The sequence below is a fragment of the Thermobia domestica genome, chromosome 14 (assembly GCF_964235325.1).
Source record: "Thermobia domestica chromosome 14, izTheDome1.hap1.1, whole genome shotgun sequence".
In the NCBI taxonomy this organism is placed as follows: domain Eukaryota; kingdom Metazoa; phylum Arthropoda; class Insecta; order Zygentoma; family Lepismatidae; genus Thermobia; species Thermobia domestica.
In genome coordinates, this window is record NC_137467.1 from 63,553,029 (window position 1) to 63,573,725 (window position 20,697).

General features: G+C 36.1%; 1 protein-coding gene across 5 annotated transcripts in view; it reads right to left on the reverse strand.

The window, feature by feature from the left end:
• LOC145669704 (uncharacterized) overlaps nucleotides 1-16,301 on the reverse strand; it is a 50,492-nt gene extending 34,191 nt beyond the window's left edge. For all 5 annotated transcript variants that reach the window (XM_081738003.1, XM_081738002.1, XM_081737999.1 and 2 more), the window contains exon 1: nucleotides 16,166-16,301. The gene's annotated coding sequence lies outside the window, so the exon portion shown is untranslated. The remainder of the gene's footprint in view (nucleotides 1-16,165) is intronic.
• Between the last annotated feature and the right edge of the window lie 4,396 nt (nucleotides 16,302-20,697).

Here is a 20,697-nt window from a genome sequence, read left to right on the forward strand (position 1 = left end):
GTTCGCTAACCGCTTAGCCACGAAGGAACTCTATTAGGAATATGTGTTTTACAATCAAGTATAAAATAAATTACAATACACAATAATTCAACAAGCAGGGAAAGCAACGTCTTATACCAAAATCAAATTTCGAGTTTTATTATTAGTCAGATCCTTTATTTTTCTTTTGTTGAAAATTGTACTTAATACTGTTATTTATCTATTAGTGAAATTTTGACACACTTCGACTTTTTCACCACTTTATTGGAATTTATCATACACGTGTTTTTGGAAGGTAGTGCACGTGTGCAATGTTTTACACTGATTGTGTTCCATTCTTTCTTGCATCAGCGTTTCTTCATCATTGTGAATGTGCTTTCCACCGTTATTTCAATGAATAATCTCGTAGTTCCTCAGCGAATTGCACAATAAAGTTCCTCCTTGATATATTCCTCTTAGTAACTTCTTTGTAAATTTTACAAGAATTTATTGCAATGAAATCTAGCATGTTATAGAAGATGTGTATAGGCCAACTCCAGCACGTTATGTTGTGTACCTACGACACATCTGGTCGATGACACCAACACTAAATCTGGTGTTGTAAAAGATTACTGTTTTTGGTTTCCATATTTCCTTCTTTATTTACTACAATTTAAGGCTGAAGAGTACTAGCCATAATACGATTTTTGTTCCTCTCCCTTAATAAACGGCCATGATACAGTTCTCATATTTCAGAATAACGCTTGAATGCAGCTCAGCTCGAGAACTTTACTTCAGATAGAACTTCTCTTTGAGACTTGTTCATAGCAGCAACCAATATTGTCCCCTATGCCAAAAACTTTTTGGCAAGTTGGATACCATTGAAAAAACTGTCAACAGTAATATTTCTTTCCTGATTTAGAAAGGGGCTCATTAGTAGAAGGTCCACATATTCACCTAATGGTTGATTATCTAGAGGCGAATCTCTTTCTCTAAATATGGAAGGGTGTTGAAAAATGTGGTTTCAACATTAATTGCAACCTAGAATTTGAGACCATCTTACCACGTTTGTTATCTATGTACTGCGTAAATCTACATTTTGTTCACTGGGAAGCAGTTTCTCCTCGATGCTAAAATCTTCACTAGACCTGTAGCAGCGGATACAATTATCAATAAATCTACACTGCATTTCTGATACAGTGCAAACTTGTCAGTACAAAATCCATTCCTTAGAAGTTTCCCTGAAGAATGCAGGACTCCAACTGGTGGATCAATGGTCCTGAATAAATGTTCATTTTGCAGAATATACCCCACGAACACATACAATTGCAAAGCATACTTCGATTTTTTAACAATGACACTGACCAACAGTTGTCCTAATATTGACGGTCAGCTTCAGCTTCTGTATATTTTTCTGTATGACGCAAAATGGATTCATCTATGAGCAGGAGGAATGCAGTCAAAACGCCATCATTTATTCTGTGAATAAGAAATTATATAGGGCCGCCGTTTTCTTTTAGAATGTTTGCTTTACCTCTTCTCCAACTAGTTGGATTATCATGGTTTGGGATTTCCCAAAGTTCCATCTTTCACAGTCATTCTGTAAGAAATGCTGGCCACCGTTCTCCTTGGATCTCATTTCAGATGATATTGGAACATGAACTGTAACACAATACGGGTCGTTAACACTATCCTCGTTTTCACTCAATGATGTTTCTGGAAAATAGTTATTATAATAAATTTCAAAGTCATCTTCGCTGCTGTGATCTGATATTAATAAAAATTTGTAAATTTCTGCTTGGGTAAGTCCTCGTTTACAAGAAATTCTCAAAACACGTTACTTTTCCTCCACGAACATTCTGAAACTGAAGAAGTTGATCGGACGATAAATCTATGTACATAACAGAAAAATAAAAAGAAAGAAAAATATATCGCACGCACAATAATTAAAGTGCAAAAACCAACGAACGAAAGAAAATCAAAGCAGTAATAATGAACACTGTAAAATTGAAAGCAAGCCCTATCGGAATATTCTTTACAATTATATAGAGGTAAACATTTTTGAAGATCAATAGTACATTATTACTTGCATATAAGAAACCTTAAATGTGATTCTTGCAATCTCTTACATAGTATACTGATGAACAAAAATTATTTATTCTCGTAGTTCTAGGATGTTTGACAAAATCTCTCTCAAGAATAAAAAAAAAAAAAAGAAAATAGCCAAATTTAAAAGAGCTTTTAATTATATATATAGAGAGAAACATATATGAGTCCAAGGGTGAAAATGAACCGCTTCTTGTTTCTAGTGTTACCAAGCGTGTTATCGTAAAATGAGTGAAATTGTTCCCTGGCGAACCTAATGATTTTCACTTCCCTTGTCATTCTTCTTTTCTTATATCAACACGTGTTTCCTTTTGTTTTTATTTTTGGTGTGTAAAATACAAAAACATACGAGTAAAATAGACCGAGAGAGAGAGAGAGAGAGGGAAGAATTAGTGAGTGTTAAAACATACAAAGTAAATTCTTTAATATCTACCCTCTTTCCATTATATATATATATATATATATATATATATATATATATACAACCTATTTCTACCCCCATTCAGATAAAGCTGTAGTTGGACTTTTAACGCTATCGGCATTGCAATTAATAATATTAATTTCAATGACATGAACTATGGTTCAAAAGTAATGTCGGTCATTATTTGTACATGTCAACCCCTTCCCATCACCCATCTAATTTTTGATAACTTTTTCATATCACCATTCTTGTCGCCAGAAGTCCTAGTGATGCTAAATTTGGAGTTAAATCGCATGAGAAACGTTCTTTGGAAATGTTCTCCTACGTATGGAAACGTAGGTGACGAAACCAGTGTGTCCTTACATACACCGTTTCCAATTGAAATCATTACGTAATTCAGCGTAAGCATACACTAGCGAGACTTCCAAATAAAACAGCACAACTGTGGTTATCCTTGCAGACTTACCCCTTTAGATAGAATTTAAAAGCTTACACACCAAAGTAGTATTTGTCGATGTAAGAAATCATTTGAGAAGTTCGCCTACTTCGGTGGTTATACCTGCTACTTATTACAACATAACACAAGACGACGTTAGAGCTACTACGTGGCTGTGTGGTTAGCATTCGAGTCCTCAACGCGGGAGAATCAAGTTTGATTCCCTGTGGGAGATTGTCTGGTACGAATCTTACGCCAATAGGTAACCGTCTCATATAGCCTCGCTACGGAAACGGACGTTACAATATAAAGTTATATATAAGGTATTTAAAAAATGATTACTTACTTAGCAAATCATATACTATCAAAATATTTTCACATAATTAGTTAACTAGATCACTATTACTTTAAAAATATACTTTTGTTATTTCTTTTGAAACGTGACCAACACAATAATAATCCTATGAAAACCTGATGTAGCCTACACTCATTGAGAAAAGGTTTATTAAGATTTAGTGAGTTATAATGCCTGAATTTGCGAGAACAATTGCACCCATAGTTCACAATTCAGAAATATATATAACGGAAATTATTTAGGCTTTCCCTTAAATAAATGGTTAGTATATTCAACCTTAGTTTCAGAAACTTGGTTGATTTTCTTTGGGAACTAAGTTTGTCTAACGCTAGAGACCAGCACGGGCCGGGCTTGGGCGGGCCGACTCTGTTATTTCTTTGGGCCGGGCCGGGCTTGGGCTGGCCGACACTGATTTCTCTTCAGGTCGGGCCGGGCTGGGCCGATCAATTGCAATTCTTTAATAATTATTGACTTTCGTTAAACGATAATTTGAATAAAGCCAAAGGTTGAAGAAGTGTGTCCGTGAAAAATGTTACTAAGAATGCAATCGCTATTTACAGTTTGTGTTGCTTAGCGGCTCCACTTTCACTACAGAGGATTGCAGGCATTATGCGGTAAATTGAGCTCTGACCTTGACCTTCACTGAACTCAAAATATAAAAAGAAGGGGTGGGAATGTTTTGCCTATAGCTAAACGATATTGCCATCTTTATGCTAAAAATCAATTAAGTTAGATTTTTGTTACAGGGAATGGAGTTTTTGTTCTCTCAATGACAGGTAAAGTTCTAGGAGGCAATGGTACCATTCGGGAGGCAAGCGTCAGGTTGTGAACCAGAGTTTAGAAAATGTTTCTGAGGGTTAGGTCAAATTTAGTACTAAATTTTGAGAAAGATTCGGGCTCGACCTAATTTTTTAAAAAAATTATCGGGCCGGGGTCGGGCAAAAAACTTTTAAAATTTATCGGGCCCGGGCCGGGCTTGGGCCAAGAATTTTGAAAAACATATCGGCCGGGCCGGGTTCGGGCCGAAAAATCTCCAAAACTTTTCGGGCCGGGCCTAGGCACGTTCGGGCTGGATTAGGCTCGGGCCCAAAAATTCGACCCGTGCAGGTCTCTACGCTAAATAGCGTTCCGGAACGGTTGGAAAGATGGTCATTTTGAATGTTAGTAGTTGATATAAGATGGTCGCTGAGAATTTTAAACTGTACTTCTAATTATTGAATTACTTTACCTCATTTCGATAATTTCTCATCATTCATTTTCTTAACTTATTTAATTCATCTTCCCATGATTACGACTGTAGACTGTAAACTCGGATGTACCAATGTCATGTTTCAAATTAAATTTAATACTGCTTCTATGGATATTTGGGGATCGGTGCTAGTTACACACAGTGGCTACACATAAAACCACAAATCTTTTAATTTTCATGTTACTTTGTTGCACAACCTCTAACTTACGAGATCCTTACAACACTTGATAACCTTTAACACTGAATGAACAGAAGAAATACAAAATACAGAAAGGGTGAATGAAGTGCACAACTGGAACGAGATTGCAGCCCGGGATCTTCGGCGTACTGTGCCGATGCGGTAGCCACTACGCTACCCAGTTTTCTAGCAGAGCAACCTTACTCTCTTCAACTTTTTCGGTTCCCTTCCACTCAGACTAAGTGGCTTGAACCACAAACTAGCTGTTGTACTTCGAGAATACAGTCTCGATGTTCAGAACACGTTAACAGTTATATTATCAATATATTATTAAAGCCAGAAAACAACTGATTTTAACATATTTTTACACACCAAATCCTCTGTAGGTGCGAATTCACCAAGTCAAAAATTGTTTCACTGGATCGGGGCTCGAAGCCCGATTTACGGCGTCCCGTGCTGATAAAAACTACTCTGCCCAATCTGCTCCCAGAACAGCCATACACTCAGACTATGTGGCTTGTACACCCAGCGACAAAAGTAATTCCCTCCTAAGTACAATAATTCCAATCCTTGGGGTCCAGGTCATTTCCAGTTGTGAGAACGCCTAGACAAATGCAAAGCATCTAACACTTAACTTTTCTCGGCACTGACGGCCGTTGGTAGCACTGACGAGGAAGGTCCATAAACCGTGAGAGTTGAATTTTGATGAAAATTTGTGACAAGATTCAGTTCGAGTTGCTAAGTAACGTAGTAATAGTCACTCGATGCGCAAATGCTTCGTTGAGCTGCTACACCGACGCCATCTTGAAATCTTGTAGGCAATGTCCAAGAATACCCTTTTAATACAAAAATGAAAAAGCTTTGATATATCTGACTTCAGTATTGTAAACCAAGGTAGATCATCTATATGCGAGAGTACTTCCAGTGCATGACCGCGATCTCGAAAGGCGCCACATTGAATCGTCGTCAAATATGATAAATGGCAAGGGGTTATGTGGGGTATCAAATAGCACTGGAATTTACCTCTGAATCCATTTCCGTAACCAAAGTTTACATATCTGTTTTCACTTCAGAGTTAAGAGCCCTCTTACCTACAGAAACATATAAAAACTGTGCGAGTTAAACTTGTGTCATGAAACACGGTCGTGCGAGCACTTGCATGATTTTAACTAATGCAGTAGTTAATGCAGTACAATAGCAACTATACCAATCAGATCTTGAGACTAGTAAGAGAAATCGTTAATTAAATTGAAATTTCTGTAGTGAAAAATGGAATATCAGCATGCTACAAGTTATACCTATTTCAAAGAGGGATGGAATAGACTATTGGTGGATGAAACACATGCCTACTAGTACGGACAAGCAAAGAATACCAAAGGGATTGTTCGGATATATATTAGAAAAATTATATAAACTGGTACATATTAGTTGAACGACCAAAATGGTTCGGATTCCACTATAATCAGTAGGTCCACGTCTCCTTTAGCGTAGCAGGCGTATGGGACTTTGAATTGTATCAAACCAAACATCTCTTTTAGGCAATTTTACGTGGTCCATTATAGTGTGTTAAGTTTTATTCTCCAATCTAGAAACCTTACGCAAAGACCATCATTGTTGCAGAATATTGCGTTCCTTTCCAATACTCATATTTGACGACCTATAATTTACCGTGCATATTACGAAGTTAAAATACTTTAATGTATTTATTGACAGTTTCTCTAAATACAATCGATTTATTGCTGCCACATTGCACAATGTAGGAGATTTAAATTATCAGATCACAGCCAATTCTTAGAAGATACACCTGGAAACTTAGAATTCACTTTTCTTGTGTCTATTCTGCTATTAGTGATAAGAGAATGCATGCACAACTGCTAAGAATATGTGGCAGTAAAGATTATTACAAGATTCAATTCCAAGTTGCAATCCATAAAACAAGCCTCTTTCTTCCTTTTCCCTTCAATATAAAATAATTAAATATCTGCATCTTTCCACCTTTAACGATAAAACACTTGCTTATAATAAGGGCAAGACTAGTTTCCATATCAAAACTGTGATAAATAACTAATTGTAGCAGGTGTTCACTTGTTCGGTGTACAAGTTATATGGCAGAATTTTCATAAAGAAAATGCATTCTGTTGTGTATCATCAATTTTGTGCGCCAGTTCTAAAGGACATGCTTGCATATGCTTGGCAGAAATGTTAGTACGTAACAGGAGCAATTGTTGGTTAATTTACAAATGTTCTGAAGACTAGTAGAAAATAGTGTCTGTGGTCATGAAGACTGTGACGAAAGTGCATTTGTTAAGTGTTTGCACTGCTCCATGATGCTGTGTGCTAATCACTACGTTTTGGATCTCCATCATCACAATTGAAGAGCAAAAGTTTAGTAGGTTAATATTTGCTTATGTGCAATAGTTTATATTATTTTCTAATATTTTTTTCTATTAATTTTCTAATAACTTCAAGACAGATTCTTTAAAACCATATGTGCCGTTCCACCTAACTTATATTACAGCATTTAAATGCTACGTATAATCGCAACACACACAGACTCATATATATAGCGACTTTGAAATAGGTATAATTTGTTACAGTGCTGCTATTCCATTTTTCACTACAGGCATTTCAATTTAATTAACGATATCTCTTACTAGTCTCAAGATCTGATTGGTATAGTGGCTATTGTAGATCAAATAACTACTATTGCATTAGTTAAAATCATGCAACTGTTTGCACGACCGCATTTCATATCACAAATTTTACTTGCTCAGTTTTTGTATGTTCCTGTGAGCGAGAGAGCTCTTAACTCTGACGTGAAAACAGATATCTAAACTTTGGTTACGGAAATGAATTCAAGAGTAAATTCCAGTGCTATTTGATACCCCACATGACCCCCTTGCCATTTATCATATTTGACGACGATTCAATATGGCGCCTTTCAAGATGGCGGTCATGCACTGGAAGTACTCTCGCATATAGATGATTTACCTTGGTTTACAATACTGAAGTCAGATATATCAAAAGCTTTTTCATTTTTGTGCTAAAAGGGTATTCTTGGACATTGCCTACAAGATTTCAAGATGGCGTCGGTGTAGCAGCTCAACGAAGCATTTGCGCATCGAGTGACTATTACTACGTTACTTAGCAACTCGAATTGAATCTTGTCACAAATTTTCATCAAAATTGAACTCTCACGGTTTATGGACCTTCCTCGTGAGTCAAGTCTGTATGGAAGTAAAATTTTGAGTAGATGACGCACGAAACATTTCTACATTCTTAGATCAATCTCTCTGGTTCAGAGCGTGTTGTCCAATGAACATCATAATATGCTAATTTCAATATTATTGTGGATGTAATGTATTTTTTCATTATATAGTGTATATTCAAAGAAATAGAACCAATGACCACATATCAATCAGAAAATGCTTGAAAGTAGTTGAAAATATCAAATCTAGAACAACTACTGGAAATAATTTTGTAAATAACTGCCTCCATTGAGAGACCTTCTGCAATTTTCCTCACTCCAACATCTTTTTCTTTCTGGAGGAGAAGATCTTACTTGTCACACTGAGTATGCATTGAAATTGACACAGAAACGCTTAAAAAACTTTCAGCCTTGCCATGATTCGAACCCAGGTCCACCAAATAGAAGTTCAGTGCACTAACCACTCACACACCGCGCCATTTCAACTTCCACACAAACTAATTCCTAGTTAAAGTCGTTTCATTGAAAAATATAAGCAAAATACTCAAATATAACATAAACAAACAAATATAAACAAGAAGATCCTGTATAAGAAATTTGTGTGTCTTAATGGCTTACTCGAGATTTCCTTGTTTAACTCAAAAACAAGTTACATAGACTTTCCTCAATGAGGAAAATATCACGAAACGTTCAAGTTGAGGCTACGCAATCAGCAGACCCATAACTTATGGGGGCAGGGGGCAACTGCTCCTCCCCCCAGAGAAGCTCCCCGCCGTTCGAGGAGGCCCATTCTCAGACAAAATTTTCTTACTCCATATAAGATACGAACATGAAAATAGAAAAAACATCAAATAGGGTCGCCGCATTACATAATAAAAGAGCACACAAAAAGTAAATAGAACTAAAATGAGTCGTGGACCCATTTCAGTAAAAAATATCTACCATTAGGGGCTCTAGAAATATTTATTCGTATGGCTTTTAGATTTATCAATATTGTCCCCTTAATAATTTTGTCATATACGGAATGGATCCAGGGAGTAACTAACTGATCCACAGACCTTCGCGTATAGGAGGGCCCACAGGATCCGGGCCGAACATAAAGATTAAGAGAAAGTTGGAAAGAGGAGGCCCAAGAATTAGTGGTTTTTCTAGGGGGCCAAAATAAGCTTATTAATGGTTGCACCCCCAGAAAAATCTAAGTTACGGCGCTGGTCATCGGTTGCAGGGATTGTACCGATTTACATTACGTTTCGTTTTTATCACAACTTCTAATTTCCAAATAGGAAAAGAAATTATGTTCACATTCTTTAAAGTGTATCAATACGCGTAGACATAGACAGTTCTACGTTCATGTTCCATAACTACTAGTTTATTTTCTTATGTTCATATGAGGAATTCGTGGCAAATTTAGGCCATATGATTATAAGGCGCAATCCACTACGGGTTCGAATTCCTCTGAAGAGCAGGGTCGGCATTTTAAATATCTTCAGTGTTTCTGTGTTCGTGTTCCTGTAGTGTTTGGAATACGTCGAAAGAACATGAGGTGCCAATGGGGAACGATACTCCGGTTGGGGTGATTGGTTTAAAAGAAATTGAGAAAGCAAGAAAATCCCATTGCAGCTCCTAGGTTCAAATCCCGTCGTAGCAATTATTAATTTTTCTAAATGGTTAGATGTTTATGTAATTAGTGTTGTAATTATATCATTGGTTTATTATTATTATTATTATTATTACCACAGAAGGAAAGAAAACGTAACATACTCGAAGATATTCATAGGAACAGAAAATATATAGCGTATGTCAGATGTTTCTTAGATGTTCACATGAACGCAATAATATTATTACGTTTATGGATTTACAGATAGAATCATCATCTTATGACAAGAAATGGAATATAAAGATTTGTTAGGTGATAACAGTAATGCATTTTGTTTCGCACTTCTACGTAGAAATGTGAGGTGACATCTTAAATAGGATCACTCCCGTGACTAGCGTAGTCAGTTCGATCACAATTTGCAATTTGTGCACAGTTACGAACAATTCCTTGGAACTCAGTTTTGGCCCATATTATAGCAGTACGGACGTGTTTAGCCCTTATGTATCCACCAATTCTTGTCCAAACATGTTACTTGCCAGACGGTTACGAATGAAGTTAATACGCATGACGTATTTCGTGTTGATGGCATTTCACCTGTGAGGGAGGCCGTCTCAACTTAGACACAGAGAAATTGAATATTTTTCATATTAGTATACATCAGAAGTATCAGTTTTGTAGATTGTAAAAATTTACTGAATTGCCACACCCAGATTGGAACTCGCGTCCCCAACAGTACCAAACTAACGCTTAAGCCACTATTCTAAGTCATCATTGTTCTGGGAGAAAGAAAATATGGAGCTTCAGTGAATTCAGTAATTACACACTTTTACGATTCCAGTGTAATAATGCTGAAACTTTATGATTTCAGTCGTGATAAAATAGTAAAGTATTATGCAGAAAGAATAGTCCAGAGAAGTCAACTTTAAATTGACAACTAATATGTATGGAGACGCTGCTATATGCTCTCGCCTCGGGTCCTGGTTTTTCACGGAAACACAGAAACACTGAGGAGAGTAAAAACCACAAACACTATTCGTGCGTTCTTCCCTTGCCTGAAGTAAAACAATAAAATATGGAGAACTTGCAATTTTTGGTCTTCCCTCTTCTATGTGTTGTGAAATCTGTAAAACAAAACCAAACAAAGAGCAATACTATTACACAAAACGCTCAACATCTTAGCTATTCATAATTACTGCATGATCCGAATAACTCCAGTATATCCACAAATCATTATTATTCATATTTTACTGAAATACGTCATGATTTCTCCGACAACCTGATACTTTAAAAGTTGTTAATACGCAAAGTTTATTGATCTCAGCACTTATTCACTTACTCTCTTATGATCATCAAAACGTTTAGGGTACTTCCCGTAGATATAGAAAGGTGAAATGTAGTATCCAGGCTTGGTGTAGCGTGCAAGTAAACAAATAAAAAGCAACAGGATGATATTTCCCTCCGCCAAGTCCCCTTCAATGGAGTGTGTTTATTGTTCAACAAAAGGTCGTGAAATCCAATCAGAAAACTTATAAAACATAAAATATGTAGCCAAGTCTCGACTTTGCAATAATAATAATAATAATAATAATAATAATAATAATAATAAAGGAAAGCAGAATTACAATATCAATTACGTAAACATTACCTTCAAATCAAGAAAAAATAATAAATGCTACACCGGGATTCGAACCAAGGTGACTCTAATGGCAGTTCTCTGCTCTCACATTTTACCATCAACTTCTCAAAGATAAGAAAATAAACTAGTAGTTATGTTAGATAATCATAGCACACAATCTTTGTCCACGTGTTGATATAATTCAAAGAATGTGAAAATATTTTCTATCGTCTTTTGTTCTTTGGAAACTAGAAGGTAAAGAAGAATTGTAGGGGCGGGCACGGGCGAGGTTTCACTCAAACTCGACTCAACTCGAAAAATGTCCTCCAACTTGACTCGAGTTTCAATCCTAGTCGAGCCAAATGATGTGTGTAGTTTCAAATACTTTCTTCAAGTAACCTACATAAATAATATAATTATTATCAATGATGCTACTACTACTACTAATACTGCTACTTTTACTAATTATTATTATTATTACTTTTACTATGGACTCGTATGGTAAAACTACAAACTTATTTTAATGAAAAAGTGTTATGAAAATTTAAAAAATCCTTGAGAAAGGTTTGAACCCATGCCAAAAAAAGTATTTTCATTTCTAGAACGTTGCCCTAGAACACTCGGCCACGAAAGCAGACAGCAGTTTGCCTTAATTTCCGGTGTATGTGGGTCATGACTCTTCATGTCCTATTTGTATCGGCCAATAAGATCAAAGGATATCTGAAATTCTTGGAATCTCTCGCACACGAACGTCTGCGGGGTCGTTCCTCTGGGTCCGCTCCATACACAACAAATTAATTAAGGGGGCAATATTGACAAATCTGACAATAATATACGAATATATCTTATTTCTTGTGCCACTAATAGTAGACATTTTTTTTTACTGAAATGGGCACACGACTCATTATTGTTTTATTTGCATTTAGTGTGTTGTTCTGTTTATGTAATGTAGTGAACCTGTTTGATGCTTCACTTATAATTACATCTTCGTATTGTATATGGAGTAATACAATTTTGTCTTAAAATGAGTACCCCTTGAACGGAAGTGAGCTTCCCTGGAGGTGGGAGGCAGTGACCCTCTGCCCTACAAGTTACGGCCCTGCGTTGTGGCAATCATTTTTTCTTAATTGGAAGGTATTGTTTTTGTAATTGGTTTTGTAATTCTGTTATTCCTTTATTATTATTATTATTATTATTATTATTATTATTATTATTATTATTATTATTATTATTATATTATTATTATTATTATTGCAAAGTCGAGACTTGGCTACATATTTTATATTTTATCAATTTTCTGATTGTATTTCAAGTCTTTTTGTTGAATAATAAATACACTCCATTTTAGGGGGTTTGAAGGAGGGAAATATTGTTCTGTTGCTTTTCATTGGTTTACTTGCACGCTACACCAAGCGTGGATACTACATTTCACCTTTCTATATTTACGGGAAGTACCCTATCGTTTGTGATCATCATAAGAGAATAAGTGATGAGATTAATGAACTTTGCGTATTAACAACATACAGCGAAGATACAGCTTAACATAAAATCCTAACTACATAAGTTCTCGCCGGAAAACAAACTCAGGTCTCCCACACCGAAGACGTCTAGTGTTGTTGTTTATAAGTTTGTAACACTATACTTACATGGTTCAGTGCATAGACAAGCTAGTTCCTAAGAAATTCTCTTTCGTTTCTAATTTGCTACATATAGCTTCCTAATGGGTAAGTGGATATCGTATACACATTTGGCACAGGAGGCCCGTGTTAGCCCCCCCGCAGAAGCTCATAAGGCTCCTGCTCAAAGGAACGCTAAATTCAATTTGAAAATCAAATCTAAATTACTATCTTTTTCCTCTAAATTGCCAGCTTTTGAAATGTGATTTCAAAATCTGCAGTAAATGCAACATACAATTTAGAGCTAGTGTTTCCAGATTTGTTATTATTGCTCTTAATTTCACTCCATGTGCTGCTTTCTTAGGTCCCCTACACTGCCCAGTGGATTATGATGCAAATCTTGTTTGAAAGCATTCGTAGCAGAATGAAAATCCGCTGATGGAATAGGCTTATTTAAACATTACGAGTTTCGAATACAGATAATTTTTTTAAAAAAAACGAACTTCTGCAGTTCGTACGTGCATTGGTCGTGGAGACATATTTTGTACCAGATGTTATTGTAATGTCTTTATTGATGCAATTATATCATCAAATGTGTAAACTACAGCTCAATTTGTGCTGACGTCTGTACAAGCTAGCTTTGCATCAACTCCGCACAAGGGCAGAGCCAAAAGAGGTTATAAAGTATTGTGATAATGTTTAAAGCAGTGGTTCATAACGGTTTACCTGGCGCCTCCTTAAACCCTGTATAGTTCTCGTTAACCCCTCTCCCACTCATTGGCTATATGTGCTTTTTTGCCTGATTTCAGATTCAGCATTGAAATCTCAAGTCTTCAATAATAATCATAATTTCGATGATGCAATCATAACCATTTTTTCACCTTTAGTTCCCTCGTAGCTATATGATTAGCATAGACGTCTTCGGCACAAGAGACCTGAGTTAGATTTTGGGCGAGAACTTACGCAATTAGGATTTTACGTTAAGCTGTAGTTTAACGTCTCATATAACTTTGTTGCTGAACGGGACTCCAAACCTCAAACTACTCGCCTTGTTTCCATCTGTTAATTAAGTGATTTATTACTTTAAAATCTCGAATGGAAGTATAAGAAAGACAAAATACCAAACACGTAACATTTTTTTTTTTTTTTTTTTTTTTTACAATTTTATAGTTTATTTCTGTACTCATCTTGTGATCTCTCGCCTGTTCTTCAAGTCCTCTTCAGAAGGCTGGGAATTTGGAACCACTGGTTTAAACTTTAAGGCGATGTAAAGTTGACCCTGGTATATTATTCGGAATAAAAGCAGGGTTAACTTTACAATGTCTGGAACTATATCGTTAACGTACGCGTCTTTAGCCCAGGAGATCCGGATTCGATTCCCGGCGTAATACCATGTGCTTCGGATTTCAAATGAAGCAGTAGGTCCATATCTCATTCTAACCTTGGTGTTGAAAGGGATGCAAAACTCCAACGAAATATAATGCAATTCATATTGTATGTTCAAGTTGGTATTCTTATATGGTTCATAAAGACTGCTAGCTAATAATGGCCATCTAATTCAGTTTGGTGGGCATTTCTCATGCAATTGAACCAAGAATGGCTTATAAATAACGAAACTACAACGCTATTTGGCAAAAATACTTGTAAACAACACCTACTTTTGAATGCAAATAAAGACGAACTGGAGCGTGTAATGTAAAGTTAATCTGAGAAACATTCTTGTACATGGTAAAAGTAACTTTTTCAATTTTACAACATCAACTGAGTGGAACTCAAGTTCTGTACGTAAATATAAAATCAAAAGGAGATGTTGCATAACAAAGGGCACAATTTCTGCAAAAACTAGTGTATTCATTGTGAGTACCACCAGCTAACATTGTCTCAATGATTTCATAAAAATGTTAAATTGTAGTCAATAATAACATTCATGTGAAGTCTGTTTTATAACACTTTTATTTGGACGAAGACTTATTTAAGAATAATTTATTTGTACCACGTAAGAAGTGGACATAAATCAAGAATTATATTGCAATGTATTTCACAAGTAATAATATTGGTATCTCCTGTCTCTGTTTTTAAACACGCACACACGCAAAACAGAGAAACAAAAGCAACACACATAGTAGCAGGTTGAACTTGAATCTTTGTGACGTCGTCCGTACCCGGCCAATGAGAGTGCTACTTCAGCCATGTACTGGGCGAACCTCTTGGGATTGGCGAAAGTGCGGACGGGATTTTGTTCGGTAGACGGAAATTTAATGTGGGCCGAATGCGCCGTAGTCAGAAGTGGATAGTCTGCTATTGGTTGTTCCGGCTGCTGCTGGGTCGTCGATGATTTTTTTTTTTTTTTTTGGTGATGTAACTAATTTTTTTGGCATGCTGGATTGATTTATAATTAGTGGTGAGTGTTAATTTATTATTTTACAGTAATTTTTTCCCTATTACGTTAGATTTATAGTAGTGGTTTGATTATTTATTGTTTTTGATGCTTTTAGTGTAATTGAACGGGGGGTTTGGGGGGTGGTAGCTCTCATTTAGATCTCAAAATTGATAGCGTTTCACCTGCATTGATTTCTCGGAATATTTCAGCGTCAGTTCTCAAGAATATTGCCCTTGTACCTAGTACTTGAAGACTAAGTTCTTGGTGAGTGTGGGAGATCATTTGGTTAGCAATCGTAATCTATCATCATTGTCATGATATATCTTAGTTTGCTGGTGAAAAGATAGGTTATGATTGCTTATTTGGTGGTCTGCAAAACTTGTATAGAATTTATTTGCTGATTGCTTCGATTCATTGGATTACTTTTGGGAACTGATCTGAACTGCTCCGAGGAATCGGTTCCAATGAATGTTCGGTATAAAGTGCAGTCTAACCTTTTTTTTTTTTTTATGAACGCACCAAGGAAGAAACACTGTTGGTTAGTCATTAAGAGCTAATGTTTAGCCAAAGGGGTCCTGCAATTATTTCCACAAAATATTAGAATTCAGTAATTTCTGCTCACATAAGGTTGGATTAGGTCAATTCAGATTAGTTCGTGTTACATTACGTTAGTGAAGTGGTCGTATATATATGTATATATTATTAATCATAGAATTTCGCTTATTTGTACTAATATTATGTTAGTTTAGGATAGATTAGTTTAGGTAGTGTTAGGTCTAAGTACTCGCATCAACAGTTTATCTAAATTTTGCTTCTTTTTTTTTTTACGTGCTTCTGGACCCCTTATGTTAAACATAACCCTTATTAAGTCAATTAAGTGTATTATAAACTAACGTACATAGTAAACATAATCTTTATAAAGCGGAAAGTTATTATTCAGTACTGGCAATAAATATGGCGAAGACTTAACTATTTGTTACAAGAGTAAAACATTAGATTTCTAATTATTTTATACGCTAACTGAAGGAAGAAAAACTGTGCCTTACCAATATTAATGTTACACGCGTATCGTGTGGATTCTGTATCTTATATATGCATGTAACTTCGTACAAATTAACTATTAGTCTTACGGATATCTGCTTTAGATATTTTCATTTTGCTTGTGCCTTTCTTCTCGTCTTATCTTGCCACCATTATCAGTCAAATAGGTCGGTCCACCAGCATTAAAATCCTGTGTGCTACAGTGAGAAAGTTGTCTTATGTGTACCTCAGACGCAGAATTTTTGATTCAGGAACTAACTTGAATAATGTACAGGACACAATTGGGAATAAAGGACACAATCGGACAAAAAATTTCAGTCAGGAAAAGGTCAAAATCGGGGAAAAAGTTCAGACAGTGAAAGAAGGCTGAAAGCAAAGTTGCACATGTCAAAAAGTTAGAGGAAAGTGGAAAGCGTAAAATGAAAAAAAAGAAAAAAATTATAAAGAGAAGACGATGTAAATGCATTTAAATATAAAAGAAAATGAAGTTTAGTGTAGGTATATAGAAAATTCGACTCCAATCTCTTCCTCAAAGAAGTACACAAAACAGGGGGTATTCGTGTACCGACCACTGTCGAAACAATTGCTTACTTCTTCTCCTCCAAGAATACATTCCCTATTGCTTGGAGTGAAGGTTAAAAAGTAGAAAGGTTGGATACAGAAATAGCGGATTAGTACTATTTGTAACCCAAATCTAATAATGAATTACGTTGCAACTATACTCCTGATGTTGGTTTAGTACAAGAGGTCAAGAAGAACATAGAAACACAAAATTTACAGGAGAAATGAATGATGTAAGTACTTAGACGTACCATAACATAACAAAATCTAACCTAACCTAACATAAACGAACCTAAACTATCCCAAACTAAGCTAATATTAGTAGAAATAAGCGAAATTCTATCATGTTTGGAAACATATGCAGGACTCCTACACTAAAATAATACAAACTACCCTAACCTAACCTAACCTACTATAAACTAGCCGAACGTGAACAGAAATTACGAAAATTGTAACATTTTTTGGATAATGTATATGTCAGTCCTCGTCACTGTCCGAGGACGCACGAAGTGCAGTCTTTTACAGGTTATTCATTGAACATCTAAGAACTTAAAAATGGGGTTACGAAGCGAGTGTGTTTCACTTTCCTGGGGATACGAATATAAAACCAAGATACGTATTTCACCTTTGTGATCGTACTCCTTGTTTATTATGATCCACGGCGAACTCTCTTCAACTGTTTGAGAGTTGTACGCAGTAGTAGCAGGTGTAGCGTGATTGCTTACCAGGTTTTGTGCAGATAACGGGTTTGAGAGGTTATTCCGTAGAGCTTTGCGTCAAGGTGTGGGGTCAATTTGTAGAGGTTTTTGTTAGCTGAACGCAACGCGAAGTGTGATTTTTTGTTGTTTATTTTCACTTACTGGTAATTTGCATTTTCGGGAATTTTCTTGCGGGCCGTATAACGTCCTGCAGTTGTAGCTAGAGGTTACGCTTACGTGGAGTTGCATTTTTTTTATGGTTCTGCGCACATTGACGTAGCTTCTGCTTTGTTTTCTGAATGTAGGTGGAAGCACACTGGGAGGAAGGATCGCAGAATATGGCTGTAGGAACACATGTAAGTAAGATGTACAATTTTTATCTGTTTTTATATTGGTGCTTTGCAATGTTGCTAATAGTATGTTTTATACTAGTTAATGAGTCATTCTTTTCTGTGGATTGACATTTTAATATTTTATTAAAATTTCATCACGTGGGCGTTAGACACTTGTATGTTGCTCACTAGGTCATTGTAGGCATTAACTTTTACAGTGATTTATATTTTTTGATTAACAATAATATGCCCCTTGTACTTATTCTGTGCGCATTTTCGCTTGGTAGTTCCTCCCTTATTTTTATTGCATTCTTGAAATGGCCCTTGTACTTACAGATGTTCTTTTTTTTAGGATTCTTTTAAATATGGTATACGAAGAATAATAATGTGCCCTTGTACATTGTGTATGTTTATATGTGGGGCATTTGAAACACATATCGCATGTCACGTGCTCGTGGAAGCTTCTTACTGTTGCACTACGTATAAAAATGATTTTATTTGATGTAAAAGTGGTAATGGAACACGTAAGAAACGCAGATCAGGAGTGTGAATACAACATGATCTGGGTTTCTTGCGTGTTCTATTACCACTTGTAATTGTAATAAAGTCATTTTTATACGTAGTGCAACAGTAGGAAGTATCCACGCGCACAGAAGATGATGAGGACCCGTTGTATACTATTACCGTAAGAAGTATCCATGTGCTCAAGACATGCGATATGCTTCAAATTCCCCCCCACCACACACACACACATACATAGTCATAGATAAAGTACAAGGGCACTACACATACAGATATAAAGTACATGTACGTTTTTTTCTATTTTCGTATCAGTTGATAGGTAAGTAAAAGTCGCTTTCTTACCCCCTGTGTAAGTTTGTACATACTCAATGAATAATCCCTAAAAGTATGAGCCAAGGATGTTATAAAATAGAGGATCTGCTCATACAACAAAATCGTGAAGCCATACGTCACAGCTTCGCCACACCTACTCTGCCCATTCCGAGCCACTAAGATCGCAATGTTCCGAGCCAACAATCATGGCGGAAACGAGAGTAGCCAATCAAACGTACCTGCTCAGACGATGCTCGGTTGTTTTTTTGGCTTCATTGAGTTCATATGATGAAGATACGTATGGGCAGATCCTCTATTTTATAACATCCTTGGTATGAGCGTCCTGCTCCTTCGGAAATTGATGCAGCTTCATGTATACTACACCCCTACTTACTATTGCACTGCGTAGAAAATTTATGGTATTTCATGTAGAAGTGGTAATAGAACACAGAAGAAACGCAGATCAGGGGGTTCTCTCGTATACTGCTACCGATTTTTCTGATAGAGACAATTTTAACTTTTATCTGAACCTTTTCATATTTTCTTCACACTTTATATCAATAGGCAACATGTTGTACAAATTAACCCTGGAATACAAAGGGGGGGTGCTGGAGCACCCCAGACGTTATACTCGTCGCCATTGTGGCTCTGTTCTCAAGCACATTGGTTGGTGCTTCCGTGTATTCTCATTTTGGAGCATGACATTCACGGTGATGGGTGTGAAGCAAATTGTTTCGTTTTATAAGAGAATATATTCAAGGGATGGGGTTCTCCAGCACCCCACCTGTGTATTTACGTATGTGAAGTTCCATTTTTGACAAAATTCGTTTTAGATACTTTGCATGCATATTTGTTTATTTGCATGATGGCGAAAGTGTGTGCAGGTTCAAGCAACTTTACAGACTTTGTACTGAACACATTAGAAGAAGATTATGATTCTGAAGGTAATTTCAGTGAGTCCGATGACAATGTTGAAGTATAATCGGAAGTGAATGATGAAGTTAGTGGAAGTGGCACGAGTGACACTAAGGGTAACATCGAAAATGATCCAGCTATAGGAGGAGCCTCTATATTAGTAAGAAACGGCCATAAATGGAATTCTCAACCATCCGTTCGGAGTTTCTAAATAAAATTTGGGTTGCAGTTTTCCAGACCCTACATGCTGGAACGCCTCAAGACAAATCTTCCAACTAATTTGTCTATTTGTATGAGAAATATCCTTGGAATTCAAAGAGAACTGTCACCTGTAATTGATTCAAAATCTAGTTTTCCAGAGTAAACACGATGTCGAATGTGCCCTAGGAATATGGACAGAAAAACTAAATCTTTTTGTTTCAGATGCAACGAGTCGGTTTCTGCTGAGCACAGAAAGGAAGTCTGCATTTTGTGCAGTAAGGAATAGCTGTGTCTGTTCAAAAATACATACAAACTGCTATTGTGCCTTCTTGTAACTGATAAAATAAAATAAATAAAGTTAAGTTCGTGTATTATAAATTTAGTAGCGTTAAATTGTATGGGGTGCGCTGGCACCCCACCTGTGTATTCACGTAACCTTTTTTTGTCTGTGTATTCCAGGGTTAACTTACACTTGTTTGATACATTCCTGAGCGGTGATTACACAACTGAAAATCAGTCTTATTTCGCGTATTATGATTATGTATATCCTTATTTGTTACGAATACTGGTAAGTGTTCTTTCAAATAGAAAAACAGATGATACAAATATAAACTATCCAGTGTAAGTATATTGACCTTTTTAAAGAGATTCCTACAAGAAAAAGTCGGCTTCTTATCACAAAGTATTCTTATGGCTTTCTTCTGAATTTTGAAAACATTAAGTCTCTGACTTGAATTTTACCAGAACATGATGCCATATTGCAAGATAGAGCTAAAATACGAATGGTACAAGGTTTTAGCTCATTTTAAATTTATCTTCTTTCTAATAATCTTTAGTGCATAACATATTTTAATTTATTAATGACTGACTCTATATCAAATTAACGTGTCAGGTTACGATCTATAGTAAGACCTAAAAACGAAGCGCGTTGTATAGTTGATTTTATTTTGGTTCAGATATAGGTTTGGGTATATTGGTTTAGTGCACTTGTTATGA